Source organism: Notamacropus eugenii, chromosome 1 (genome assembly GCF_028372415.1).
Source record: "Notamacropus eugenii isolate mMacEug1 chromosome 1, mMacEug1.pri_v2, whole genome shotgun sequence".
In the NCBI taxonomy this organism is placed as follows: domain Eukaryota; kingdom Metazoa; phylum Chordata; class Mammalia; order Diprotodontia; family Macropodidae; genus Notamacropus; species Notamacropus eugenii.
The window spans coordinates 41,250,185-41,275,801 of NC_092872.1; the positions used below are offsets into that span (position 1 = coordinate 41,250,185).

General features: G+C 37.6%; 1 long non-coding RNA gene across 2 annotated transcripts; it reads right to left on the reverse strand.

The window, feature by feature from the left end:
- Positions 1 to 673: 673 nt before the first annotated feature.
- LOC140522633 (uncharacterized) lies at positions 674 to 23,831 on the reverse strand. 2 transcript variants are annotated; one of them, XR_011973359.1, is made up of 5 exons: positions 23,452 to 23,831; positions 21,191 to 21,391; positions 7,017 to 7,111; positions 2,062 to 2,215; positions 674 to 1,200 (listed from the first exon to the last, which is right to left on the reverse strand). It is a non-coding gene; the product is annotated as an uncharacterized lncRNA (long non-coding RNA). The 2 variants fall into 2 exon arrangements; XR_011973358.1 differs by lacking the exon at positions 23,452 to 23,831 and adding an exon at positions 22,873 to 22,960.
- Between the last annotated feature and the right edge of the window lie 1,786 nt (positions 23,832 to 25,617).

A 25,617-nucleotide genomic window follows, 5' to 3' on the forward strand; every position in this document is an offset into this window, starting at 1 on the left:
ATTAAGTATTCAAAAGGACCTCACATAAGAGAAGGACTGGATTTTATTTGTTTATACCTACAAGACAGAACCAGGAGCAATGGGTAGAAGTGGGAAGAAATAAAATTTAGGCTTAATATAAAGGTATCCAAACAATTAGAGCTGTCCCAAAATAGAATGCATTGCCTTGAGAGATAGTTCCTTTTTATTTGAGGTGTTCAAGTAAAGACTGAGTATGTTGTCAGATGTGTTACAGAGAGGATTCTCATTCAGAAAAGGGCTAAAAGAGATGTCACCTCAAGTGCTTTCCAACCCTGAGAATCTGTGATTCTAGTTGTGGTCTGAACCAATGGAGGAGTTCCCTACATATGAGGTAGAATACAACATAGTGGTTAGAGAGCTGACATGGCTAACCTCTGACACATATAGCCTATGGGAAGATAGACACATCTTTTAACCTGACAGTGCCCCCAAGTAATTCTCTAAGACTATAAAATGCAGAATTGTTGTTGATTTGCATTAATAGAATATGTTTCTTCACCGGGGGTTCTGAACTGGATAAAATAATAGGTCCAGAATAAAAAACAAAAGAGATGAGATTAGCTTTAAAAGCAACAACACATAAGTATAACAATGATCTATGAATTTTAAGGAATGACTAGAAATCCCAGAAAAACAAATTCCTAATGTTCACATTTTTATTTCAAAGGTCCAAATTTTGGGGAGCAGTAACTGTGTAAGGATAACCATGACAGTCAGTAAATACGGTGTGCAGCCTCTGGGTACTCAGAGAGTTGTCTTTTTAAAATGCAAAAGTAGATTATGAGTGCAGTAATTTTGTGTTGTTTCTTCTTGTGTTAACCATGTATGTGTCAAAGAGAATTATAGAGTAGTAACAGGTTCACAATATGTAATGCTGATATAGTGGGATATGAACTTACATAACTCTACCATGGAATATTGTGTGGTTGAGGCAGGCTGAATTGCAAAATACCCTTCTCCTCTCACAGGCTTCAGATTTACACTTCTACCCAGACGCCCAGGTCTCCCCCTTCTTTTGCTGATAGTGAATAAGGCCTGGCTCCAAACAGAACTCGGGAAAAGACTAGAATCCTCCACAAGGCTTGAAGGTCATGAAGATGGTAGTTTAAGACATCTTCATCAACCAGAACCAGTCCAATGTGCACCTTTGTGAACCTTTGTCTCTTCTTCACCCAGCATCTGCAAAGGTAGTGGCAAAGGGGGGCAAATTATCATTATTTATTATTTAGTTACATTAATTAGCTATCTTAACATTGAGAAGTAAATGGAGCCCTCATATACCCTGTCCTTTGATGCACCTAGATGATGGAAACAATACCCTTTTCCTCATCCTGTATAAGAAGTAAATGTACCAGAGTTCTTATGAAAAGGGAATGAAATAGCATCAGTAGTTTATAGTTTCAGTGAACCCTCATGTTGATCAAATACACCCTCTAGCCTCACTCTGTAGGAGGTGGGTTAAGACCCCATGCTGCCATTGTAATCTTTAGAAGCTAGTGTATTGTAGTTCCATGAGTCCCAGCTATCCTTTTCTACCCAACTACCAATGCCCAGGACGATCTACTTAGGTTGAGGGCTTGAACCCAAGTTCACAGCAACACCAACACCTACTTTTCTCAATTCTTGTATCTAGGTACCCATCCCATCCCAATGCAGAGGTTTAAAAAGTTGGGGGCTGCCCATACCCAGGCCCTATTCCTAGGATCAAGTAGGATGGGAGAAAGGCTCCTACTGTATTTTTGCTACAGTGGGACTGAGGGAAGAAGAAATGACTTAGACATCCTCTTCCCACTTTGGTAGAAGGGTAGTGGAAGCTCGTGAAAAGCCTGGATTCTTATCTCCAGTGGACCCTTATCTCCAAAGGATAATTGTTTGACTTTGCCAATGGAACTGGGTGTGTGGTTTCAGAACACAGAAGAGGACGATCCTCTTTAGTGCCATACTTCCTGTGACATTCTTTGGGGACTGCATCCCTATTAATGTACCCCTCTTTCCTCATCTTTTCAAGTACTTCCACTTTTTACTAATCTGTCTACAGACCTTCCAGAATACTGTCTGCTTCTTTACATTTTTCCAGTCTCTGAGAGTCTTCTTTCATTCAGGTTTCCTTTTATTGAGTGTTTGGAGCCAGTGCTATGTCCTCAAGGAAGACAAGATCATTACTGGTTAATTTATGTCTGGGACTGGGTCCTTACTGTGAAGTAAATCAAAGACACAGCATTAGGTGGGACAGGCATCCTATTCCCTTAGCTCCTTCATTTTCCCCTTCATCTTGCCGTGGGTTATTCCATGACTGGCAGCCCTAAGAAGAGCTTCCACCACCTGATTACCTTTCACCTTCCTTGGCCCAGGCTTTCTCAGAACACACCCATAAATTGCTTGCCCTTTGTTTGGGCTTCTTGAATGAGGTCGAAGTCAACCACGCCGTGTGTGTGTGTGTGTGTGTGTGTGTGTGTGTGTGTGTGTGTGTGTGTGTGTGTGTGTGTGTATGTGAAAGAGATAGAGAGAGAGAGACAGAGAGAGACAGAGACAGAGACAGAGACAGAGAGACAGAGAGACAGAGACAGAGACAGAGACAGAGACAGAGACAGAGATGGAAGACAACATTCATCTGTTAAGTGTGCTGGGTCTAAAGTCAGGAAGATTCATCTTCCTGTTTTCAAATCTGGCCTCAAACACTTACTAGTTGTGTGGCTCTGGGCAAGTCACTTAGCCCTGTTTGTCTCAGTTTCTTCATCTATAAAATGAGCTGAAGAAGAAAAGGGCAAAGCATTTCTCCAGTATGTTTGTCAAGAAAACCCCAAATGGGGTCATGAAGGGTCAGAAACAACCAAAACAACTAAACACCAAAAGGAGCACTCAGCTTACCATTGGCTTCACCAATGCCTCCTGAGATCCTCTAGGCCTTACCATCTATCTTGCTATAAGCTAACATTTATCTTTCTCTCATTCTACCATGAGCTAGCTTAAAACTGTGCATTGGGCAAAGCACTCAGAAAGTATTCCCTGGGGCAACTCATTGTCTTCCCTGGCATTTTGATGGAGGGGCTATCTTCAGAACTGAGTAGTACTTTTTTACATTTTTGACCAACTAGATCTCTGCTCTGCCCCCCAACCTCCTGCACTTCCTAAATGATTACAGATCCAAGGGCAATGTATTAAATAGTTTTTGTAAATCAAAGAAGAAGTATTAGAACATAACAAGGGGGCAGTGAGTAGACCACTCATTGGGGAGTAGGTAGATAGGAATTGGTCAACACAGCGAAAGAATGACAACCAGTGTATCCTCTGAGTTCAGAGAACATGAAAACTTTCTGTTTAGATATGGGAGAGGACAGTTCATAGATACTTCTCCCTATATGTGGCTTCCTTGGGGAGGATAATATCTGCAAGGGATTGTCTCACCTACCCAGAAGGAGTTCACAGTACCATCCACATTACCAGCATCTTATAATCTCCCTAGATTCTGACTCTGGGGAGTATAGAAGTTCCTCCACCTCTTTCTCTTCCTCAAGATGTAGAATATATCAGCTCCTCTAAAACTTTGAGTCTTTCTCATTTTCTTCTCAGAAATCTCCCCAAACCAATCCCAGTCACATATACCTTCTCACATTATTCCCAGAGTTGTTTCTCCAAATGTCTGTTACTATGCTTTTTTAGTTTGCTGGACCTCATATAGCAAGCTAGTTAAGAAACTGAGACCCAGAAAGAAGTTGGTTGCCCAAAGTTACATAGTCAAAGAGAGAACTAGGGCTAGAAGCTTGGTCTTCTAGTTTCTAATCCAGTGTTCTTTTCACTATACCACATGGCTGGTTTATGTGTCTCTGTATGTGCTGTCTTTTAATGAGCAAAGTAATGATTGAAGAACAGTGGACAGGTGGGTGGTGTTAATCAGAGTGGAAGAAATGATTTTTTATAAGACAACTTTTAAAATAAGAGAGGATAAAAGGCATGTATAAAAGCTGGGAGATGGGAATAAACAAGTGAAGTGAGGGGGATGGCAAATGGATTTTCTTGGCTGGAGAAGAATATATATAAAAGAAGTAATGAGAAATCTGGTGGGTAAATGGAGGAGGGTAGGGTGTGAATTGGTAGAAGACTTTGAAAATTAAGCAGGGTAGTTTGGAATCAATATAAAAGGCCATGGTAGGCTCTTAAACAGGAGACTGATCTGTTTCTATAACAAGAAAATACATATTTGTTGTCATGCTGAGATGCTTAATCCCTTTCCAAGTTGATTCAATATAGCTATCAACACTTCATTGCTTACCACCTCCACAGCAACATGCCAGAGAATATGAATAGATCACCAAAGCATGATTCACCATTAATTAACAGTATTATCCTTTTTAGTATTTCTAAAAGACAAAGGAACAATTATCACATACAACTGGAGATCTCTGTAGATGGCTTCCATTTTCAGAGATATTTCTTATACCTTTTTCATGGGCTGATGAATAGAGCTGACAGTCCTTCCAGATTGAATGTATGTAGATTGGAAAATACTTCCTTTCCTATCTACCAACTATACCAGAGGAATTGTCAGTTTTGTAGTTTATATTTGTCTGCGTTTTGTGTCATCTTTTGACTGAGTAGCATAGTGAAAAGAGCTCTGGCCTTATATTTAGAGAACTTAGATTGGTATTCTCTATCATTTACTGAGTGTCTTTGACCAGGTATGTCACCCAGCCTCTTTCCACCTCAATTTCCTCATCTATAAAATGAGGAAGTTGGATTAGAGCAGGGATTCTTAACCTTCCCTGTGTCTTGGATCCCTTTGGCAGGTTTAAGCCTTATGGGCCGATTCTCATAATAAGGTTTTTAAATGCATAAAATATAAAATATAGGATTACAAAGGAAACTAATTATATGAAAGAGCTATTAAAATATATATTTTTTTAAATTGTCTGTCCCCTGAAATCTTGGAGTTTAATTTTAATAAGGAGAGAAAATAGATATTGGGGAAGTGATAGCCAGGGAAGAGAATTTTGGTCCCCAGGTTGGTGAATGAAGTCTTGTGGAATTTATTGCACATCTTTTTTCAACAGCAATTGTAGGCACCTGATCTCATTACCATTGTCAAAACAGGAGATGGAAAGAGGTGGATAAAAGGAGGTAGAGGACAAGTAGTACACAAGGTGGACCAAAAGGCCATACTTCTAAGATGTCTAAGAGGGGTGGGGAGGTTATGGATATGAAACACAGCCTGAGGAAAGTTACACATACTCAGGTGAACCAGTCAAACTCAGCTTAGTCCAAGGACAGAGCTCCAAAGCTTACAGAACGGCATGGTTTCTGGTCCAAAAGAGAATGCTATCTCAGTTGGGGATAAGGTAGACAAAGACAGGAGCACACAGCAAGATGTATCAAGATATTTGGAATGAATAGTTGTTGGTTGATTGATAAGATTTCATAATGTTTTTAGGTATCATGGAATCAAGCATAGATGCCTCTAATTTGCTCAGTCAGCCCTAATGTGTGCCTATTGTTATGAGATTCCTGTACCAAAAATTCTTCAATAAATTAGGGAATGATACTTTCTAATGCTCTGATTTCCCCAGGAACCTCCTGTTTAGTTATTTCAGTAGGTGACATTTCCATGATTCCATCTGTACAAGTTGTCTCTTCCTGTAACCACACTGAAGCAGTGTTATGACATTCTAGGACTTCCCAAATACATGCACAAAAATTCTGACACCTGTTTATTTGAAAACAGACTCTCTTTTATGGTTGATTTTTTTGGGGGTTGTTGGGAGTCAATAAAATTCATTTATGAAAGCTTTAATTTGCATGTTTCGGATTCTGGTTATATTTTCTATGATAATCTTGAATAGGCAGTTAGCTTTTGCTTCAGACATTTCAGTTATTTATTCCTATAAATGCTTATATGTCCTGAAGAAAGGAATCATTACAATATCAGGTTTATTTCCTCTTCTTCAATATTGTTTCTATATTATATGACTTATCAGATCTTTTCCAGGAATACCATAATTTAAAGTATAATATGAATATGCTTTCATACTTCATTGATATTTACCATGCATAGTATTAGATTTTATGTGAGGAGGAGCATAAAGCATACTACACGAAGAGGTAACTGAATTTTATACCTGATTCTAACATTTATTAGCCATCTGACCTTACAGAAATTATTTCCTGTTTGAGATCTGTTTCCCCATTTGGAAAATGAAGGATAAGGTGACATTACCTCCCTTCAGTTCTCCCATTAAATTGTTCAAATACATAACATTCAATTCAATTCAATAATTATTTTTAAGGTTTTACTATGCACCAGATTCAATGCTAGGGAACCTTTGTTTGTTCATCCAAACCTGTGATTTTATTGGTAGAGGGAACTCCTGGTGAGAAAATGCCATCTACCTGTATCAGTAAGCACCCTGACATACATAGGGAGGCCTGCTATCACAGGTTCTTAGATCTACATTCCTAAAAGGAAATGCAGTTTCTGAGGAGTTAAAAATCACTTTAATCAAGCACATATATCATTCACCTAGTCTAGGGGAGTCAGTACCCTGAACTTCAGACAAAATACAGAGAAATCAAAGATCAACAGGCATGACTTCCTCTGTCTGACCATAATCAATACATATATCAAAAACCAATAGACAGGTCCAACTGTCTGACCATAGTTGCCAGAGAGGGAAGCACCAATATCTGGGTTTTCAAAGGGGATGGGGCCGTGAAGGGAGGTGGGAAGTGCTCCTAAACAGCTTCCCAAAGTCTCATCTGGCACACAAAGCTTCTTCCAAAAACTAAGCACCAAAGAAAAACTGTATCTCAGAGTCTTTATACACTTTTTAGAGCCAGAGGGCATCACATCCTTAGAGAACCAATGCCTCATTAACAAAAGGTGGGGACCTTCCTACAAATCTTCCCAGGCCCAACAATGAGTGGGAAAGATCCTCCTTAATCACATTATTCAGAGGCATTATAGTTCTTGGTATAAACAGAAATAACAAAAGATTCTACTTTACCTGCCCTCAAGCTACCAAACTACCAGCAACTGTTTTGCAACTCATCTTGATACTGCCCGTGACACTGAGAGGTTAAGTGACTTGTCCATGGTCATCTGCACAGAACAATGAGATATCATAGTAGGTTTTGTGAAGGTATTGCATACTACATAATAATAAGTTAGAATGTTTGATAATTTAAACAACACCAGATTTGAATTCAGATTTCCTTTAACCATGAAAAATATTTATTGATCAAATTAATAATGTAATCAATATTTAAGTGGGAATATTTCACTTAGTGGTAAAAGTGAGTTTTCTCACATCTGTGAAATCAACATTCATTTATGCAAAAATAATGTGCTCACTAGAAATTACCTTTTCTCTAATCATTTATCTAATCAATTAATTTGAACTCCATTAAAGTCTGTGGATTTGAATACCTAGATTGTGATAACCCCTCTAAGGTAAAACACTAGATTAGACCCCGCCTTAAACAAACAGCTAGTTTATAATTTGCTTTATAAAAGTAATAAAATGCATTCATATGTGTATATACAAATAAATATATAATATGGGAATTAATTTTATATATATGTAATATATAACAATAATAACAAATATAATATGTATCACAAAATATGGAACCATGTGATTAGGATAATAGAGGAGTAATTGCTTCCTGCAGACTTCTCTATACACCTCCAAAATAAAGGAATCATGAATCAGACATACAATTACTCAGGTTGAATCCATAAGATAAGAAGTCAGAAAAACTATATAAACTAAAAAAAAAAAAAAACAAAACCTCATGAAATAACATTAGAAAGCATAAATCCTCCAAGCTCCTACTTTGCATTCCCCCTTATTCTAAATGCCAGGTAACACAGGCAGCACAAGCACTCACAGTCCTGTGTTTCATGGTCCAATTCATCATCCCTGCCATCCTCCCACAGAAGGGAATCAGTTGAAATCCTTTCTGCATCCCAGAAAAGATGATAGATCCTGATTCTTCTCAGCCATCCAGAAAGAACATGGAGGAAGCAGAGGGTAGAAGTGGACTAAAGGGAAAGAGCATTCCTTCCTGAGTAACAGGGTTTTAAACACCATTTGAGGGCCACTTCTCTCTTTCTACAGTGAGAAGAACATAGCTGGAGTTCCCCAGATCAAGAAAGATGAGTATGTCCAGCCTTGGGGGTTTGTGCAACAGAAAGAAGTAGATCTAAAAAGTGTAGAGGGAAAAAAGAGAAAAGTAACTGGGAATACAAGGGCAAGGCAGAGGACCAAAGGGCCAAAGAGAAAAATAAGAACAAAAACTTAGCTCACCAAAAAAACCTAACAAACAAAGAAGGAAAATGAGTAAAAATAAAAAAGGCAAGATCATAAAATCAAAGATTTACAACTGGAAGAGTCCCCAGGCTCCAACCCCCTCATATTATTTTATTTTTATTTATTCATTCATTCATTTATTTTATTTTTAAATAAATTTTTGCTGATTTCCTCTATTTCTTATATCACCATAGTTATCCCAAGTATTCCTCCTTCCTCCTCTCCCAGAGGGTCATCATCCCATTTAACAAACAGTATTTTTGAGATGATAAAAAGTCACATACCTAGAAAGTGTCTGAGACCAAATCTGAAGTCAGGAATATGAGTTTTTCTGACTGCAGGCCTGGCACTCATCCACTGTGCCACCTAGCTGTCCTGAATGAAGGCTGGGAACATGAGTAAACAGAAGATACCAAATACTAGGAAGAACTATTATAGATCATGAAACATACACAAGGTATACCCAAAACTCCATAACAATTATAAAAGAACCTCAGATGGGGAGAACAGGAGGAGGACAACAGGAGAACCTGGAATAAATGAAGCAACGTTTAAGAAGTGAAATTTTAAACAAAAATACAAACCTAGAGTAAACATTTGGGAGGCAAATAAGTAGGTTAGAATAGAAGGTAGAAAGAACTACCCAAGCACTTCAAGCATTCCTGAGGAAAATCTAAGAGCTGCATTCAGACTTTGAAATGCAAACACAGGAGTCAAGAGGAACCTAGAAAGCTGAATAAATGCGGGCAATTGCAAGGGGTTGAATGATGATGAAGTGTTTACTTTATAACAGGATCCTAATGTCTTCATGGATCACAGAAGGAGTTAAATAAGAAAAATAAGGTGTCTAGTGGTATTTTTTTTCTCTTTTTATAGTCTTAAGTTAGGAAAGAAAGAGTGGTTTGAAAAGATTAGGGACAAAATAAGAAAGAAGCAAGTAAAATTTACTACTTTGCATAACTGGGGTGCATAAGAGTATACAATCACGGAGGAAGGACTAAGAGAAGCAGATATCACAGAAACTTCACTCTTACCTAGATTTGACAATGTGCTTACACACATATTCCCAAACAATACACAATTAGGTATTGAAACTCGACAGGGAAACAGGCAGGGGGAGGAAGAAGGAAAGTGGGGGGCCTCCTTAAGAGGGAGGGCCATGAACAAAACAGACACAAACAAAACAAATCTCAACTTTGGAGTGTGTATCATGGCAGGTGGGGTGGAATTAAAAGGACACAAAGAAACGATAAGAAGTAGCAATCATAGTTGGTTAAGGGGAAAAGACCAAGAGCAATAGGGCAACAGCAAATGACTTCAATTACAGATTACTAGCGTTGATCACTTTCTCTTTTACCATCTTCTTTGTAAAGAGGGAAATGGGAGCAAAGAGAGGCACAGAGTAAATATACAATTAGAAATCATAGCTAAATGTAAATGGGATGAAGGATAGGAACAGTGACTGATTTCATTGGTGTAGGGTATTGTAAAGCAAGAGACATCCCTCTGACAATGCAGATTGACACTTACTCTAAAATCAATAGCCTTAGAGAAGTTGCTAGATTGAAATTGTATCTTGTTCCGATCCACCTGACTACCCCTGTTAGTATACTAGGTTTATAAGTATCTAGTATAAGGTAGTAGGAAGTAAGTAATAGTAGCAACTAGGATTGCAAAAGGGCAACATAGAAGTCTCTTACAAACTGTCCCATAAATTAAGAGAGCATAACAGTTACTTACAAACTATCTCATAAATTAGGTGAGTGTAGGAACCTCTGGCAACTACCTCATAAATTAATTGAGGCCACATTTTGAGATTATGTCTAAATTAGAGGAAGACATATAGGTCTTAATATAAGAGTTCTTAGGTTCTGCTAACTGCTCTTGGTCTGTAAGCTGCAGATAAGCTCCAGACATACACGGTAAAATCAACAACATGTTACGCAAATGAACTAACTCTAAGATGAAGTTGACTTTGAGATGACCTTGATATGTTAATGAACTGAGTCCATCCCCCTCCACCAAAACCCTATAAAAATGGGCACTTCAAACTCCTACCCCTCTAGCACTCCTCTACCTGCCATGAGTTCATGCTGCCTGAGTGCTCTCAACTCCAATCCTCAGTTACATGACTTTATTCCCCTCTTCCTTCCTATTCTTTTCTCCATATTGTCCAGCTCCCTCCACCATACCATTCCCCATCCCCATACCATCTGCCTCTGTACTGGCCATTCTGGCTGCCTCTGTACTCTCTGTGCCTTATTAAAGTATGATTGAAGAGTTACTCATCACTTGGTGCCATCATGGTCTTTCCTAGTAAGTGTCCAAAAAATCATGCTTGCCTGAACCCAACAGGTTCCTTTTCCAGTTCACTTCCCTTATCTCATAAACTAGAAGCACCAGGGCTGATTCTGTACCATAGCCACTCCTATCATGGATGAGCATGGTGCTGTGACTCTAATGGTGAAAAGCAAAGAAGAAACAATCAATTAATTCAATGAATCAGTAAATTTCAATTCCTTCACTGGGAGGTTAAGTGAAAAGTTAGGTTGATGGGGAAAAAAAATCTAGCAGTAAACCCCATGATACTTTTCAAGGTTTCAGTAGATCAAAATTTACCTTCCTTTGGGCACAGCACAGGCAGAAATTCATCATACTATCTATTGACACTGAGAGTTTTGTGATCTGTTTGAGGGGACAGAATACCCCAACATATGATGTCTCATATCTGTGAAATAGTGAAATAAATAGAAATGATAAGCAGGATGCTCTCAGAGAAATCTGGAAAGACTTATATGAGCTGATGCAAACTGAAATGTACTATTCACAAGGTAAATGCAGTATCGCAGGATGATCAGCTGTGAATGATTTAGCTATTCTCAGCAATTCAACAATCCAAGACAGCTCTGAAGAACTTATGATGAAAAATGTTAACTATCCCTGAAGAAAGAACTGATGGTGCCTGAATGCATATTAAAGCATACTTTTTTTAACTTTATTTTTCTTGAAGATTTTTCTTTTGTCTATGTTTTCTTTCACAACATGACTATTATGGAACTGTTTTGCATGACTACACATGTATAACCTATACCGAATTGCTTGCTATCTCAACGGGGGTGGGAGGTGGGAAAGGAGGAAGAGGGAGAATTTGGGACTCAAAGTTTTAAAAATGAATGTTACAATTGTGATGGAAAAAACCTTAGATATTAACTAATACCACTTCCATATTTCATAAATGAGGAAACTGAAATCAGAGAGATCATGTAAATTGCCCAAGGTCAAACAGGTTGTAGATATCAGAGCTGGATTTCAAATCTAGATCTTCTGACTTCAAAGTTTGTACATTTCTCTAGTATAATATGCTGCCTTCAGCTTCTCATAGTGAGGGATCAGGTTAAAGTGAAGGCAGAGAAAGGGACAGTTACCTTCTCTCTCCTTAGATAGAAACACTCCAAAAACAGTACCTATATTTAGTAAGGAGTGCTGGAGAACTGTGAATTTTACAAGTAAAAAAGGAGTTCTTTCTGAAAATTTTGCTGAGGGTTTCAAAACTTCTAGCTATGCTGCTGGAAAAAAAGATGAGAATTTTTTGAAATTACTCTTCCTCTACTCCAAATCAAGCAAGATATCAATAGGGCAAGTTCGCAAAAAAAAAAAAAAAAAAAAAAATGACCTGCAAGTTTGGTCTTGAGTTTACTAGTAAGAATGTGAGAATCTGAATTAAATTTTATATATATGTTGAGATACTTTTCAATTCAAAATCTGAGTAAAGTTCAACACTAAAGAAGAAAGAAAAATAGATCTTTATGTGCTTTCAGTTGATAAATCATCTAGGAAGGATTAAAAGGAAAAAAAAGATAAGAATGATGATGATTGTCAGTTCCCTGCTGAGGAGTATGGAAGTAGCTTGACATAATAATAATGAGAGTATCATTGTCTTTCCAGGTCATATGTCCAAGACATTATAGATAACCACCCAAGATGTGTCAAAACAGATGCTTGCTATTCACTTCTAGTGATTATTTTGGGCTCAAAACATATTTCTATAAGGAACCTATAAAGTATTTGCAAAGATCATGAGATCTTGGACAAGAAATTGAAAACCTTAGAGGCATAGGTTATGTTTTAACCATTTGTTCGCATTGGAGGTATGGGATGTAGGAAAGAAAAGCTGACATAAAAAGTAATGAGATGACTTACATAATGTCATGAATGGGATGTGACATTCTGTTATATGAATTAAAACCTAGTAATGGGCATCTTCTGAACAGGGATTGAATGATTGAATATACATAACAAAGTCAGACCAAAAGGTATTTGCTTAGCCCTAGTGACTTATGAATTTAATCAATCAAAAAGCCTTTAGATGTGTGCGTGCATATGTGCATGGGTGTGTGTGTGTATGTGTCTGAGGTGATGGTAAGAGAAAACCACACACACACATATACACACACACACACAAACACTTCCATCAAGAGTAGTTTCAACCATAGGAAGAACAGTAAATGAGATACATAGAAAGTGATAGGAAATAAAATCCAAGATAGGAGTCACTACTAAAATTTATGTTCTCAAGTGTTTGTATACATATGTATGACTAGAGAATGCATCTAGGCAACATGTAAGATGAATCAGAGCAATGACCACTAAACTGTTTTGATTACATACCATTTAGCAGAAATATGTTGAGTACCCCCTCAATATCTATATATTTGTTTCTGAATAATATGCATGTACTACTGAGCTAACATGTACATTATAAAGCATATGCAAAATGGAATTTTAAAAGGATGAGATAAAGATGATTTTTAAAAAAAGAAAGGTTAGGTCCATGCAGCCAGTGTAAGTCAGAGGCAAGTTGTATGCCCAGGTTTTCTTGGCTTGAAGACCAAGTTTCTATCTGCTGTACTATGATGAATGGAATGAACTCCTCACTAAAATGGAAGAGGATAGTAGAATGATTAGAAATCAAAATCCAGCAACATTGTCACTCCAACAATGTGAGATCTCATGATGGGGTTGAGATATCTCTCTACTGAGAGGACTCTCTAGTTTTAGATCTCACCCAAAGAGAAATGCCTTAAAATATCTAGAGAAGTATGCTGGAGAGAGAGACATGATCTAAGACAACCAGTTCCTTTACATGTCAGCTTCTCCCCAGAGTCATTTCTCAAAAATATGTTTAAAATGAGGAGCCCCTTCAGAATTTAATGTGTTTCATGCAGACTCAAAAAAAGCAAAGGTTAGCAATCATAATGCCAGAGTAAAAAAAAAAAAAGTACTTCCATTTTATTGAATTATTTATTAAATTATTCAATGAGATAGTTAAACCTAAACAGTTAAATGATATAAATACTTAAAGTATATATGTGCCAAATAGCATAGTATCTAAATATCTAATGAAATATTGAATTGAATTACAGGGGGCAATAGAACAAAACTGTACCTATTGGGGTCACCTTAAGGGGTTTGGAGTTTTTCTAATGCTACTGGATTGAATCATCGTTCCCATTTACCCCCAATATCAATCACCAATTATTTGTCCTCTATATCATTGATACTAATGCTTAGCACCTAACATCTCCTTAATATCAATCAATGAACAATGGACACCACTTAAGAATATTCACTAAGAAAATACAAGGACAAACACGTAAAGATAGCCCTGGAATCCTAGGGAGTGTGTGCTGAGATTTAAAGTGATGGCTGCAAGGCATTGATTCATCCTACCAAATTCATTTCAAACTGCAGCATTGTTAATAGACAAAGTCTTTTCCTTGCTTTCAGGACACAATGTCTTGGGTCCCAGGCTCCATTCCTCTCTGGGTTGGAGGACCAGCAAACTCTGGTATGAACTCCAGTTTCTGCACCCCTAGGGATTCTTTAGCCTGTCATTATCTCACAAAGACATGGAGCAAAGGAAAAGAAGACACAAGCAAGAGGTGGCCCCATATGAGACAAGGGTTTCTCTGGGAAACCATACACTCATGGATTGGCTTGTTAGAGGAGGAAGATCACCTCCCTCCCTAAACTCTCTAAAAATCAGAAAGTCATCCTTAGACCTCAAGGCCATCAGGAAGAAAAGAGAATGAGTTTTTCTGCTGGAGCTTTTTGTACGCACTTTGTATGGCTCAGTAGTCATACAAATGGTCCACTTATATAGTCAGCAAACAAGATATACAGGATATCCATGAATGAGTGTAGAGTCAGGCCCCTACATTCCATAAAATCATGTATTTTCAGAAACAGGCTGACCACCACCAATTCACTTGAATTGGTGCCAGGCAGCAAACTGACTTAAAATTAGGAAGATTCTAGGAAAGAAGCTGGCATGTAAAGGAGCCAGTGTCTTGGCCATGTCTCTCTCTCCAGCATACTATCAAAGATTTCAAAGCATTTCTCTTTGGGTAAGATCTAGGACTAGAGAGTCCTCTTACATGAACTGAGACATCTTGATCACCATCATGAAAGCTCATTTACTCTGTGTATTTTTATTATTATATTCTCATTTTTATGTCTTCTCTGACTTCTATTTATTATTGGCTTGGATAAATGGATTTACTTGCTATTTGCTACATGCATTCATTGTACAAATGTTTAATGAGAAGACAGTCAAACCTTGGATAGATAGCCAGGGATATTTCTTCTCTGTTGTGAGAAAGTTATGAGGAGCTTAGCTTGAACCTAAATATGATTTCTCTTAGACTAACAATATTTAGGGAGGGGAGCAAATAAATGTAATTTTAGATGGGACTCCATCTATGCAAGCAGAATGGAAGAGCGGCCAGCTTCTGGCCTCAACTTAGTGCTTCTGCTCCTGGTAGGAATCAAAGTTTGCCTTGGAGAAGAGTGGACGAAGGAGACTAGTCCCATGTAAACTCACATAAGATAGAAGAGCAACACACACACACACAACACACACACACACACACACACAACACACTCACATTATAATGTGGGAGTTCATCAACAAGAATATAGTAATAATTCTTGGCTACTTATTTTGCAAGAAATCGTGTGTATAAGGGTTCCTTTAGTTTGTTTTAAATCTTTAACCTTTCTATGCTTTCCATTCTGAGCTCCTATAGTCTTTTGCTTCCAAAGCAATGCATTATTTTTTGAATGGCTATATTTCAGTAGAGTTTTTAACCTGAATAGCCTAAGACTGGGCAAGCTATCGTACTGAGGAACTCTAAAAACCCCAGCCTTAATTTTTAAAAGCCCATTGCCTTATATTTGTTTATACCTTGGCTGACCTGTAGTGACTTTAAACTAGATTTTTTTTTTCTATAAATAGCAAGGATTTACAGTTTAAGTTTGTATGCTGACAGTTTTTTGCTAGCTACTTTGAAGGAAAGATTTTTCTCTTCAGACTGATTATGTGAGTGTGTATGTATATGTGTGTGTGTGTGTGTGTGTGTGTGTGTGTGTGTATAAAACCATTATGCAGTTGCTGAATGTATTGATATGGAGTATCTCTTAAAAGTCTGAATGTATATTGATGGTTATATTGATTGTGATATGATAAATAAAAAAAAATCACTGGTACTATTTCCATGGTTTGAATACATGTATTTTGCTATGCTTAAGTACAGTATGCTAATCCAATAAACTATGATTGCTGGAAATATAGTACATTTATTAATTTCATTAATATTTTTTATGTTGGCATACATGAAACAACCACTAGACAACAGGATCTAAGGCCCTTGAGTAGTACTATCTTACTTTTTCAGGTTAAAATCACAGACCTCCTAACATTAAGAATAGACCTAGGTCTTAAGGAAAAAAAAGATATCTTAAGGATAATAAGCAGAAAAAATGAAAGGATTAAGAGTGTACAATTAAAGCCACTAATGTTAAGGCAGATGAGACAAAGCAGGAAATTTTTCTAGTTCACTGTGAGCATATTGATCATGGAAATATGCCTGAGGAATTTATGGTAGAGAGGTATTACTGGGAATGTTATATTAGTCTACCCTCTGAAGACGAATTGCTCAAAGAAGTAGGAGTTTTACAAACCAAAGGAAGCATTTCTATAAAGAAACTGAATATCACAATTAAATCCAAGTACTATACTTCATATATAAGTAAGGCTTAATGCATAGTGTAGTAGATAGATAATACAGGCCCCAAATTTGGCATTTTCTTTGGACATGAACCATTACTCCTCAGGACAACACTTGATTTAGACAGGAAAGAGTGGGCCTCAGGGAACTGGAAGATCCCCAAAGCAGACAAAGTGACAAAACTGACAGAGTGCCTCGGAGGGACAACTGTAAAAGCAGTAAATAACCTCACTGAGGCACAACCAGATGTCACTTCGCATGAATGCATATACCATAAACCATATGTGTACTATACACAAATACATACATATACATATATACATATCTACACATACATATATAACTATATTTGTCTGTACATACATATGTAACATGTTTGAGAGATATAAAGAAGGCAGACCAAAAAAGCTTGTGATAATTATGTCTCTAATGTTGTGCTGCACTAAGGAGAAAAACCTGTTGAATTCTTCCACAGGGTGGAATGACGTATGCAGAGACTGACACAGATAAGTACAGAGGATGCTGAGAATGCAGGTAAAAATCCATTAGGTCATCATCAGATCTAGCAATCTATTATAGTTGTAGATTACATATCCATGTTTATGTTGGGTGTACAAGCAAAGAAAATGCAACATTGGTCATACAGAAGCTAAAATCTTCTGACCTAACTTTAGGAAAGTGGAGCAGGGCCAGGGAAGGAGGTCATCCTGGGCCCTACTGACAGTCACACTGATATCATCAATTTCTTTTGGGTTTATTCAGCTTAGACTCATTCAACCTCTTACAGAGGTGATGGAAATTAAGAGTGTGAACTGCAATGCTATTCTGGACAATAGATCTCAAGTTACCATCATTTTCCAATATTCTTATTACATCTTTAAAGGCTGTGACAGGACTTGGTCTTGGTGGTTTGAATGGAAAAGACCATCCATACCTAGAATACATCAAGATGAGCCTGAAATTTCCCAAGTAAGTTTTTTAACAACAACAGAAGAGTCGATGCTGTGGCTCTGCTATGACCAGTTTTAAATACTCACTGGAACGTCAGCATTGATTGAAACTTATTGCAGTCTTTCCAAAATTCTAAAAAGAGATTGTAAGCTACCAGGAGACAGAGTGCTGTTGAGAAATCTAGTCATTCAAGCATCTGCCAAGTTAGTTAACCAACAGAAAGCTAATCTAGACAAAGTTATGGAGAGACCAGGCAATTTGTTATAAAATAGCCCCAGAGAATGGAGGGGATCGTTATCAGGAGTACCACTTCCTGCTTGCTTTTATGAGAATTAGTCAAACTTGCTAATGAAGAAGTAGAGAGAACTGATGGTTACTTTACCTCAGTGAAAGCTGAGAAAAAGGAACTGTCTACCAATTATATGAAAACTTTCTGACCCTGATGTGAGCACTGAAAGTGATGCATCCAGTGAAGGAGACTACGTTATTACAGGCCTGGAGAATTGAAGCCAGAGTCAGCTCCATTACTGCCCAGAAACTGCTATTTGTATGTGAGCTGCCTTTTGGGTCCACTCTATAATTATCCTGATAGTCAGCCTATACCAACTACTAGTTCAGGAGCAGAGAGATTAGTCAGTGACAAGAGAACTAGACCCATCAGACCAGTCATTAGGCTAAGTTATGATGTTAGAAGTAAACCAGAAGATATAGTTACACTTGTATCTAGGCAACAATAATAGAGATTACCCATGTGAAATGTGTCTTGCATGTAATTGCATATGTTTATTGATGTACACATGAATCACCGCACATTTGAATGTGCTTTTTTTTTTGCTGTTGTACTAATTTGACTATATTTTATGTTTATTCTATAGGAACATCTATACACTAATTTTTAATAATTACATGCACTAAAGCTTTTAGTTCAGCTGTATTTTTATATAGACCTATTGATAGTATTATTGTTGCATCTAGCTAGGTTTGTCTTGTTAGATAGATATATTTTGTTGGCTATATTTATTATTGTGTATTATAGATATACATGTACTTTTGAAAGGTACGTGTGTTATATCCTCTATGTAGTTAGGCATATTGTCAACACATTGCCATTTCAGGAAATGCTCCGCATAGTGTCATGTGTATTGCACATACTGCTAATGTGCATTTTCTTTATTTTAGCTTTAATAGTACTGTTGATTGATCACCTGGGACACCAGGAAAATCACTCTTGCTGTTTTGAAGAATTGATATTTATGTTTATATTGTACAGTTATAGGTTTTAAACTTGTCACAGTTGATCTTTTCAAGTAAATACAGAGACTTTTGGCCCAGGAGATGAATGTAACCTGTGGTTCAATGCCTATCTACAATAGACCCTCTTTGATGGAGACTGATTATTCAATGCTAAAAACATGTATGAAAAATAGAATTGGAGAGAGCTGGGGAGAGGAGAAATGCTGGTCTTCTGGCTTCCAGCTATAAGAGAGGACATGCAGTTCAATACTCTCTTCAGATCCCCAAATGAAGAGAAAATCTCCAGGAAGAAATCAACATCTTGAGGAACCAGGTCATGTTTCTATCTCCAGCTTACAATACTAGAAACTTTGGGGAATTTCCCCTTGGTTAAGGTCTAAGACTCTCTCTCTTTCAGTTGAGCTGAAGTAGGAAAGTTCAGTCATTCTGTAATTATTCTGTATTATTCTGAATTATTATCTTGTACCAGTATTTTATCAACGAATTTATACTTTAAACCAATGTAACTCTTTTGGCTTTCATGTCTCCTTTCTTGGCAAAAAAATCAAGTATTTCCTAGCTGAGATGATTTCTGGGCTTTTTTGGACTCCTCATGAGAGAGATTACATTTGTTAAACTTCTGTCAGAAATGGTAATAATTTAAAAGCAATCTATCTTTCCATTTTCTCTTATTCCTGCATTAGTGGTTTGTTTGAGTAAGCCAGATTATTTTAATTATCTCCACTGTCTCCTAATCTTTATCTTTTTTGTAGTTCTATGTTTATTTTTTGGCTTTGCCCTAACCAGTCAATGATCTGACTATATATAGCTACCTGATTCTTAAATTACTCTAATATTATTAACCAGCTAATTCCTATATGTTAAAAGATTTTCAATTTTTTCTTCTTCCTGTTCCTCCTTTTGGGGTTCACCATGTACAAGACCTCATTAATCACTTCTTGAAGAAAGAATGTAGGTATGAGTCTTTCTTGAAGCTCACAATTGTAGCCCAAAAACAAAATGTGCATGACAGGTTATTCTTTGGCCTCTTATTGACTCTTTGCCCTCCTACAGAAAAGTTAGTGACAGATCTCTCATCTATTGCTTTCTTTCTTCAGTGAATTATATTCTGTTATCATCATAATAGTGGTCTGTGGCTCCTATATCTTTTATGGCACCATATGGGAAGGGAATAGATATCTCCACTGCTTGGGTTTTTCCTTTCTGAACATTTGGGAAAAGATAAAGATTCCATTTAAGCCTTTCCCCAGTTGCTTTAAGAGAAGGGTTAACAAAGCCCAATAATACTCTTTAACAGTCTCCTGCTGCTAAAGGGAGTGTAACAGATACTGTCACCATAAGGTTTTACTCCTTACTGAGTTCAGTCTTTTTCAAGAGAACTCTAACAATTAGATCCAAAAGTTACCCCTAGATTACATCAAAGATTATCACAGCTGGGGACCCTCAGAGGATTCAAGCAGAATATGGCCAAAGGGGAGTGGGGTGTTTTGTGCCATTGAGAACCCCTGGATTTAAAATATCTTCTTGCTCTATGGGCCTAATCACAGCTAAAAGGCTAGGAAGTGGTTCCTTTTAAAAATGTGTTAATCTCTAGAAGACACAGACCAAAAGTAATGTTTCTTAATTAACTGAAAAATAGAATTCTCAACATTTTAAAGGAGCAAAGAATCCACAAATAATGGACTACAGAAAGTAAAGTACATCATAGATAAGTATAGATTGAGTTAAGAATGTTCTGTTTCCTTTGTAACCCTACTTCAGACAGTGTTTCACTGTTCCACATTCATTACATGTTTTCTGTTTCAATTCTCTAGTTTCAAGTATAACAATGGTACTTCTCCCCCACTTTGGAGATAGGTGGGAGTGTAAATTGGAGATTAAAAGGTCTTAAGTTACTAACTTAGCAAAATGAGTCCCAGATCTACATCTCTAGACCTGACCTCCCACCTTGCTTCTTGTGATGTATTTCTTGCCACTTGCAGTACATCTCTTCTTCGAGTATCATACTGCCACCCACAATCTTTTTCTTTGTTTCAGAGAAATGAAGCATTTATAAAAGAGATTATTTTGTCTCTCTAAACCTCCTCCTTTTCAAACTTCCTCTTCAAAATAAGTGCTCCACTATATTCCGGGACTCATATAATCACAATCTTGCAATGTATACTGTCAACTTGAATTTTCTCCTGTTTGTGTCTTGTCTCCTCCTTTAGATGATAAGCTCCTTCACAGGCATAAAACTAGTTAACAGTTAACTAGAATCCCAGATAAGGAAAAAGGTGATAAGACAACATCTACCTGCCCTTAAAAAATTCAAGCCGCAAAGCCCTAATGATGGGGGTGGAAGGGTGGAAAGAAAGAGAAACCTTGTAGATATAATTCCTGAACAACTGGGGGTGATCTTTAAAAACTGTAAAACATATATATATATATATATATATATACACATATATATGTGTGTGTGTGTGTGTGTGTGTGCATGTGTGTGTATATAATACACATATATACATATGCATACACATACACACACACACACATATGAAAATTCCAGATCTGCCACTTTTTGCCTATAAGGCCTTGGCCAAGTCATCTTACCTCTAGCTCTCAATTTCCTCAATTCTTAAATGAGGAGAGTTGGAGCAAATGATCTTTAAGGTTCCTTCTTGCTCCCTATGATGAGATGGGCAAATATTCCAATTTTTAAAATGGGCAAGCAAATTAGAGTCTTCAAACTGATGAGCTTGATGATGAGCTGATGAGCTTGACTTCAAGATGCTAGCAAAATTCTTGAATATACTATAAAAAAGAATGGTATATTAGTTAGAAGGGAACCAATGGCTACTACAGGTCAGCATGGATCCATCAAGAACAAATTATAACAAACCTTTGTTGTTTTTTTTGAAAGTCACTAGACAAAGGAATACTGGATTGATAGGTTCAGGGAATACTAACTGGAATAGACTAATTAGATTTCAGCAAGGCATGTAACAAAGATTCTCATGATAGCTTTATAGACAAGATGGAAACATATAAGCTGGATGGATTGTAGCACAGTTAGGCAGATCCAGAACCAAACAATCAGACCCATGAAGAGATGATTCATGTCAAATGTGAGGGAATCCTCTAGCCACAGGGTTCTGCCTTTGGGCTTGTTCTATTAACTTTTATTAGTAACTTAGATGGAGGCATAGATGGCATATTAATAAAGAGAACTAGCTATTTCCTCTTAGTTGGCCTTGACCCTACTGTGTACTATGAACTCTTCCCTTTAGGCATGTCTCTGTAGACACTTAAGCCTAGACAGGTTTAAGGAGACATCTTCTCCAGGACAAACTGCCTCCTAGAGAAGATCCTTTACTTTTCTTCTACACGGGCTGCTACCCATTTGGGCCTAGATTGCTTTAGGTCCCAATTCAGTTAGCCTTTCTCTCTGATTTCAGGAGATTAAAAAATAAACTAATAATGTGTATTTCTATTTCATTACAAGCCCCCATATTTTGTCAAGGAGTTTTCCCCAGCTCTATTCATGTCTATAAAGTTCTTCTTTTAGGTATCTCACTGCACAGTTGCCTGCCTCTCAGCTGTGTTTAACCCCAAAGGGCACACATACATGTCAGCAATACAATAAGCAAAAGTTTGGGGAAAATAGGTCCCTTTGAAAGTCAGTGGCAAAAAAACAAAACAAAACAAAAAATCAAACAAAATCCAGAAAGCAAAGAGTTTCTTAAAAAAACAAAGACTAGTAATACAGCTCAGTGAGAGCCCAAGAATTAAAGTGAAGAAAATGATGCATGTCACCAGTTTTTTTTTTTTCCTTTTTCTCTTGGCAATGGGGAGGGCTTTAGTCACTCTGCATCTGCTTTGTAGTTCAGCTACCACCCTATCCCATTTTCCCAAGGTTGGGCAAAAATGATAGAACAAGCCTGGTAAGTGATTCCTGGGTTTACTTCCTCTTGAACTTGTGGACATTATTATCTTTCACCAGACCTCTCCTTCTCCTGATTCTTCTCTTAGCAATGGGAAGAACTATGTCCTCCTAGGGTCAATAAATAAACTCTGGAAATTGTGAGCATCCCTCTACATTCAGATAACAAAGTTGGGAGGAATTCCTAACAGACTGGAAAATAGAATCTGATCCAAAAAAGATAAAAAATACTAGAATTATGAAATTCAACATGGAAAAATGTAACATTCTAAACTTAGGCTTTAAAAAAAATCATCTGCACAGGTAACAGATTTGGGAAAAGTGTCTGGATAATAGTCCCTAAGAAAAAGACCTGATATACTGTGCTCATCTTTGGCCTTGCCTCTAAATTGGGCTAGTAGCAGATCTGCCCAATGTTTTTGTACCAGAATGTTCCACAAAACAGTGCTGCTAGAGGTCACAGTGGATAGAATTCTGGGCTTGGAACCAGGAAGACTCATCTTCTAAAGCTCAAGCCTGGCCCCAGACACTTATTAGCTGTATGATCCTGGAGTAGTCATTTAACCTTATTTGCCCCATTTCCCTCACCTGTAAAATGAACTAGAGAAGGAAATGATACATCTCAGTACTTTTGCCAAGAAAACCTAAATGGGATCACAAAGAGTTGGACACAACTGAAATGACTGAACAATAAAAGCTCCACATAATGGAGATTAAGACAGTTTTATCGATGGTGTGAGAAACCAGCATATTACACAAACTTAGGTGACATGACGTGGTACTTTTCTATGTGTTACTCAGGCAGGTCCCCTGGTAGTTAAGGTTCAATATTATAATGAAAAAACATATTTGTAGTTCATTCAGCAGTGAAAATGGCATTGACTTTAAGCATAGCAGAAGGATATTCAATACAAATAGGCATTAAGGATACCTTGAGTTGATTCAGCTGACAGAAGTTCCCGTGCTTGAGTTGCCCATTGTCATCAACTAGTCAAGCAGTAGGAAATCTCCAGAATTCCTCATACCAACGTGAGCCTTTAGTATCCTTAATAATTAAGACTCAAGAATGGTCCCAATACCTTTTTAAGTAAAAATTAACAAAATTGGATTAGGGATGAACTGGGGAATATTGTTCTTCTCACAACTAGAACAGGCACTGGGTGAGGATTTAGAACAACTGAGTTCAGTCCTTGGTTCTGTGACACTGAACAAGTCAACTCGTGTTCTAGGCCTCATTTTTCTCATCCATAAATGATGGGGGCTTGGCTAGCTGATCTTCAATGTGACATTCTATGATTCTAAGATTATCACCAGTTAACAAGGAGGTATATTATTTTGCCTTCATTTTCAAAGAGGACCAATGACATCACAGAGGGATGTCTTGACTTGGGTGTGAATTGGATTTAAGTGAGGCAGAATTGTGCAGTCATCAGCCTCATTCTCTTTTCCAGAGTCATTGAAGTCTAATGACAAGATAAAAGTCAAGGTGCCTGGAGACTACCCAGGATATAGTTTTTGAACTCAGCATCTTTGAAATCTGACCAAGCACTAAGCACACCGCAGCACCTGCTTAACCCACCTTCTTGATTATTGGAACAAATTGTTCTCATACACCCATTCCACTGGGGAACTTAAGCGGGTAGGGGCCAGAGGAAAGAAATGCAGCCAAGGCATGGAAATACAGGTCAGGGGTGAAGGATGCGTCAGAACTGAAAGGGGGAGGGAGAAGTCTTAAGTCAGGTATCTAAGTAATACGAAATCAAAAGATGCTTTAACTCATCCCAAAGGGCATGCGTTCTCATTTCAATTGCTCAATTTCCTGAATATACACATTTTCTTATGCCTTGGTTTTGGGGTCAGCTCAAAACAACTTCATTATATGAGTTGCCTGATAACCATTCTCTCTCATGCTAGTGCTTCCTGCAGTGCCAACTGCAGCATGAACTAGGTGGTGGATACCATAAGGCTTTAGTGGACTATAAGCTCAATATGAGCCACAGAGTAGCAGGAGTATGGAAAAAATGAGGTTTTAGGCTGCATTGAAAAAATCAGGGTACTGGCAATGAACTATATTATATTTCTGCTCTACTCTGTTATATTAGACCACAAAATATCACAGACATAGAATTGAAAGGACACTACAAGTTATCTAATGCAGCCCCAAAATTTTACAGATAAGAAAATTAAGGCCCAGAAAAGATACTAAAAGACAGTCAGGACTTTTAATTCAGATTCTATGACTCCAGTTTCAACACTTTCCATTACACTAGGCAGTTAATTCTGACCACCATATTTTAAAGGGAATATTAACACATTAGAGTACTTCTCCAGAAAATAAAAGCTAGATTGATAAATAGACCCAAAAGCAAACCACAGAGTCATTGAAGGAAATAGGAAATGAGAAAATATGTACAGTAAGTGTTTGTGTGTGTGTGTGTGTGTGTGTGTGTGTATGTGTATGTGTGTGTGTGGTGGGGTGGTATGTGGAGGTGGTCAACATGATACCTATTTTCAAATATTTGAAGGCTGTCATGTGGAAGTGAAATTACATTGATTCTACCTAACCTCAGGGGGCAGAAGAACTAGGAGCAATGTGTGGAAGCCGTTGAGAGGCATATTTTGGCTAGAAATGAAGAAAACTTTCCTAACTATTAAAGCTATCCAGAAATGAAATGTGTTATGATACTGATTTACTTTGCTATTAAGGCATTGAGAATTTCCAATTCAGATCAAACTCCTTTTAAAACTTATCCATGCCTCATATTCTGAGGATTCAAATTATAAAAGGCATACTATTCCTCCATGAGTACACACGCACACACACACACACACACACACACACACACACATGGAGTACTTACGGTACAGTACCTCTCTCTGTCTCTTTCTCTCTGTGTGTCTCTCTGCCTCTCTCTGTCTCTCTCTGTCTCTGTCTCTGTCTCTGTCTCTGTCTCTCTCTCTCTCTCTCACACACACACACACACACACACACACACACACAGGCACAGTACCTCCATATACATATGCATGTGTATATATGGAGTACATGTGGGCAGAGTACCCCATATATACATATACACACATGCACACACATGTA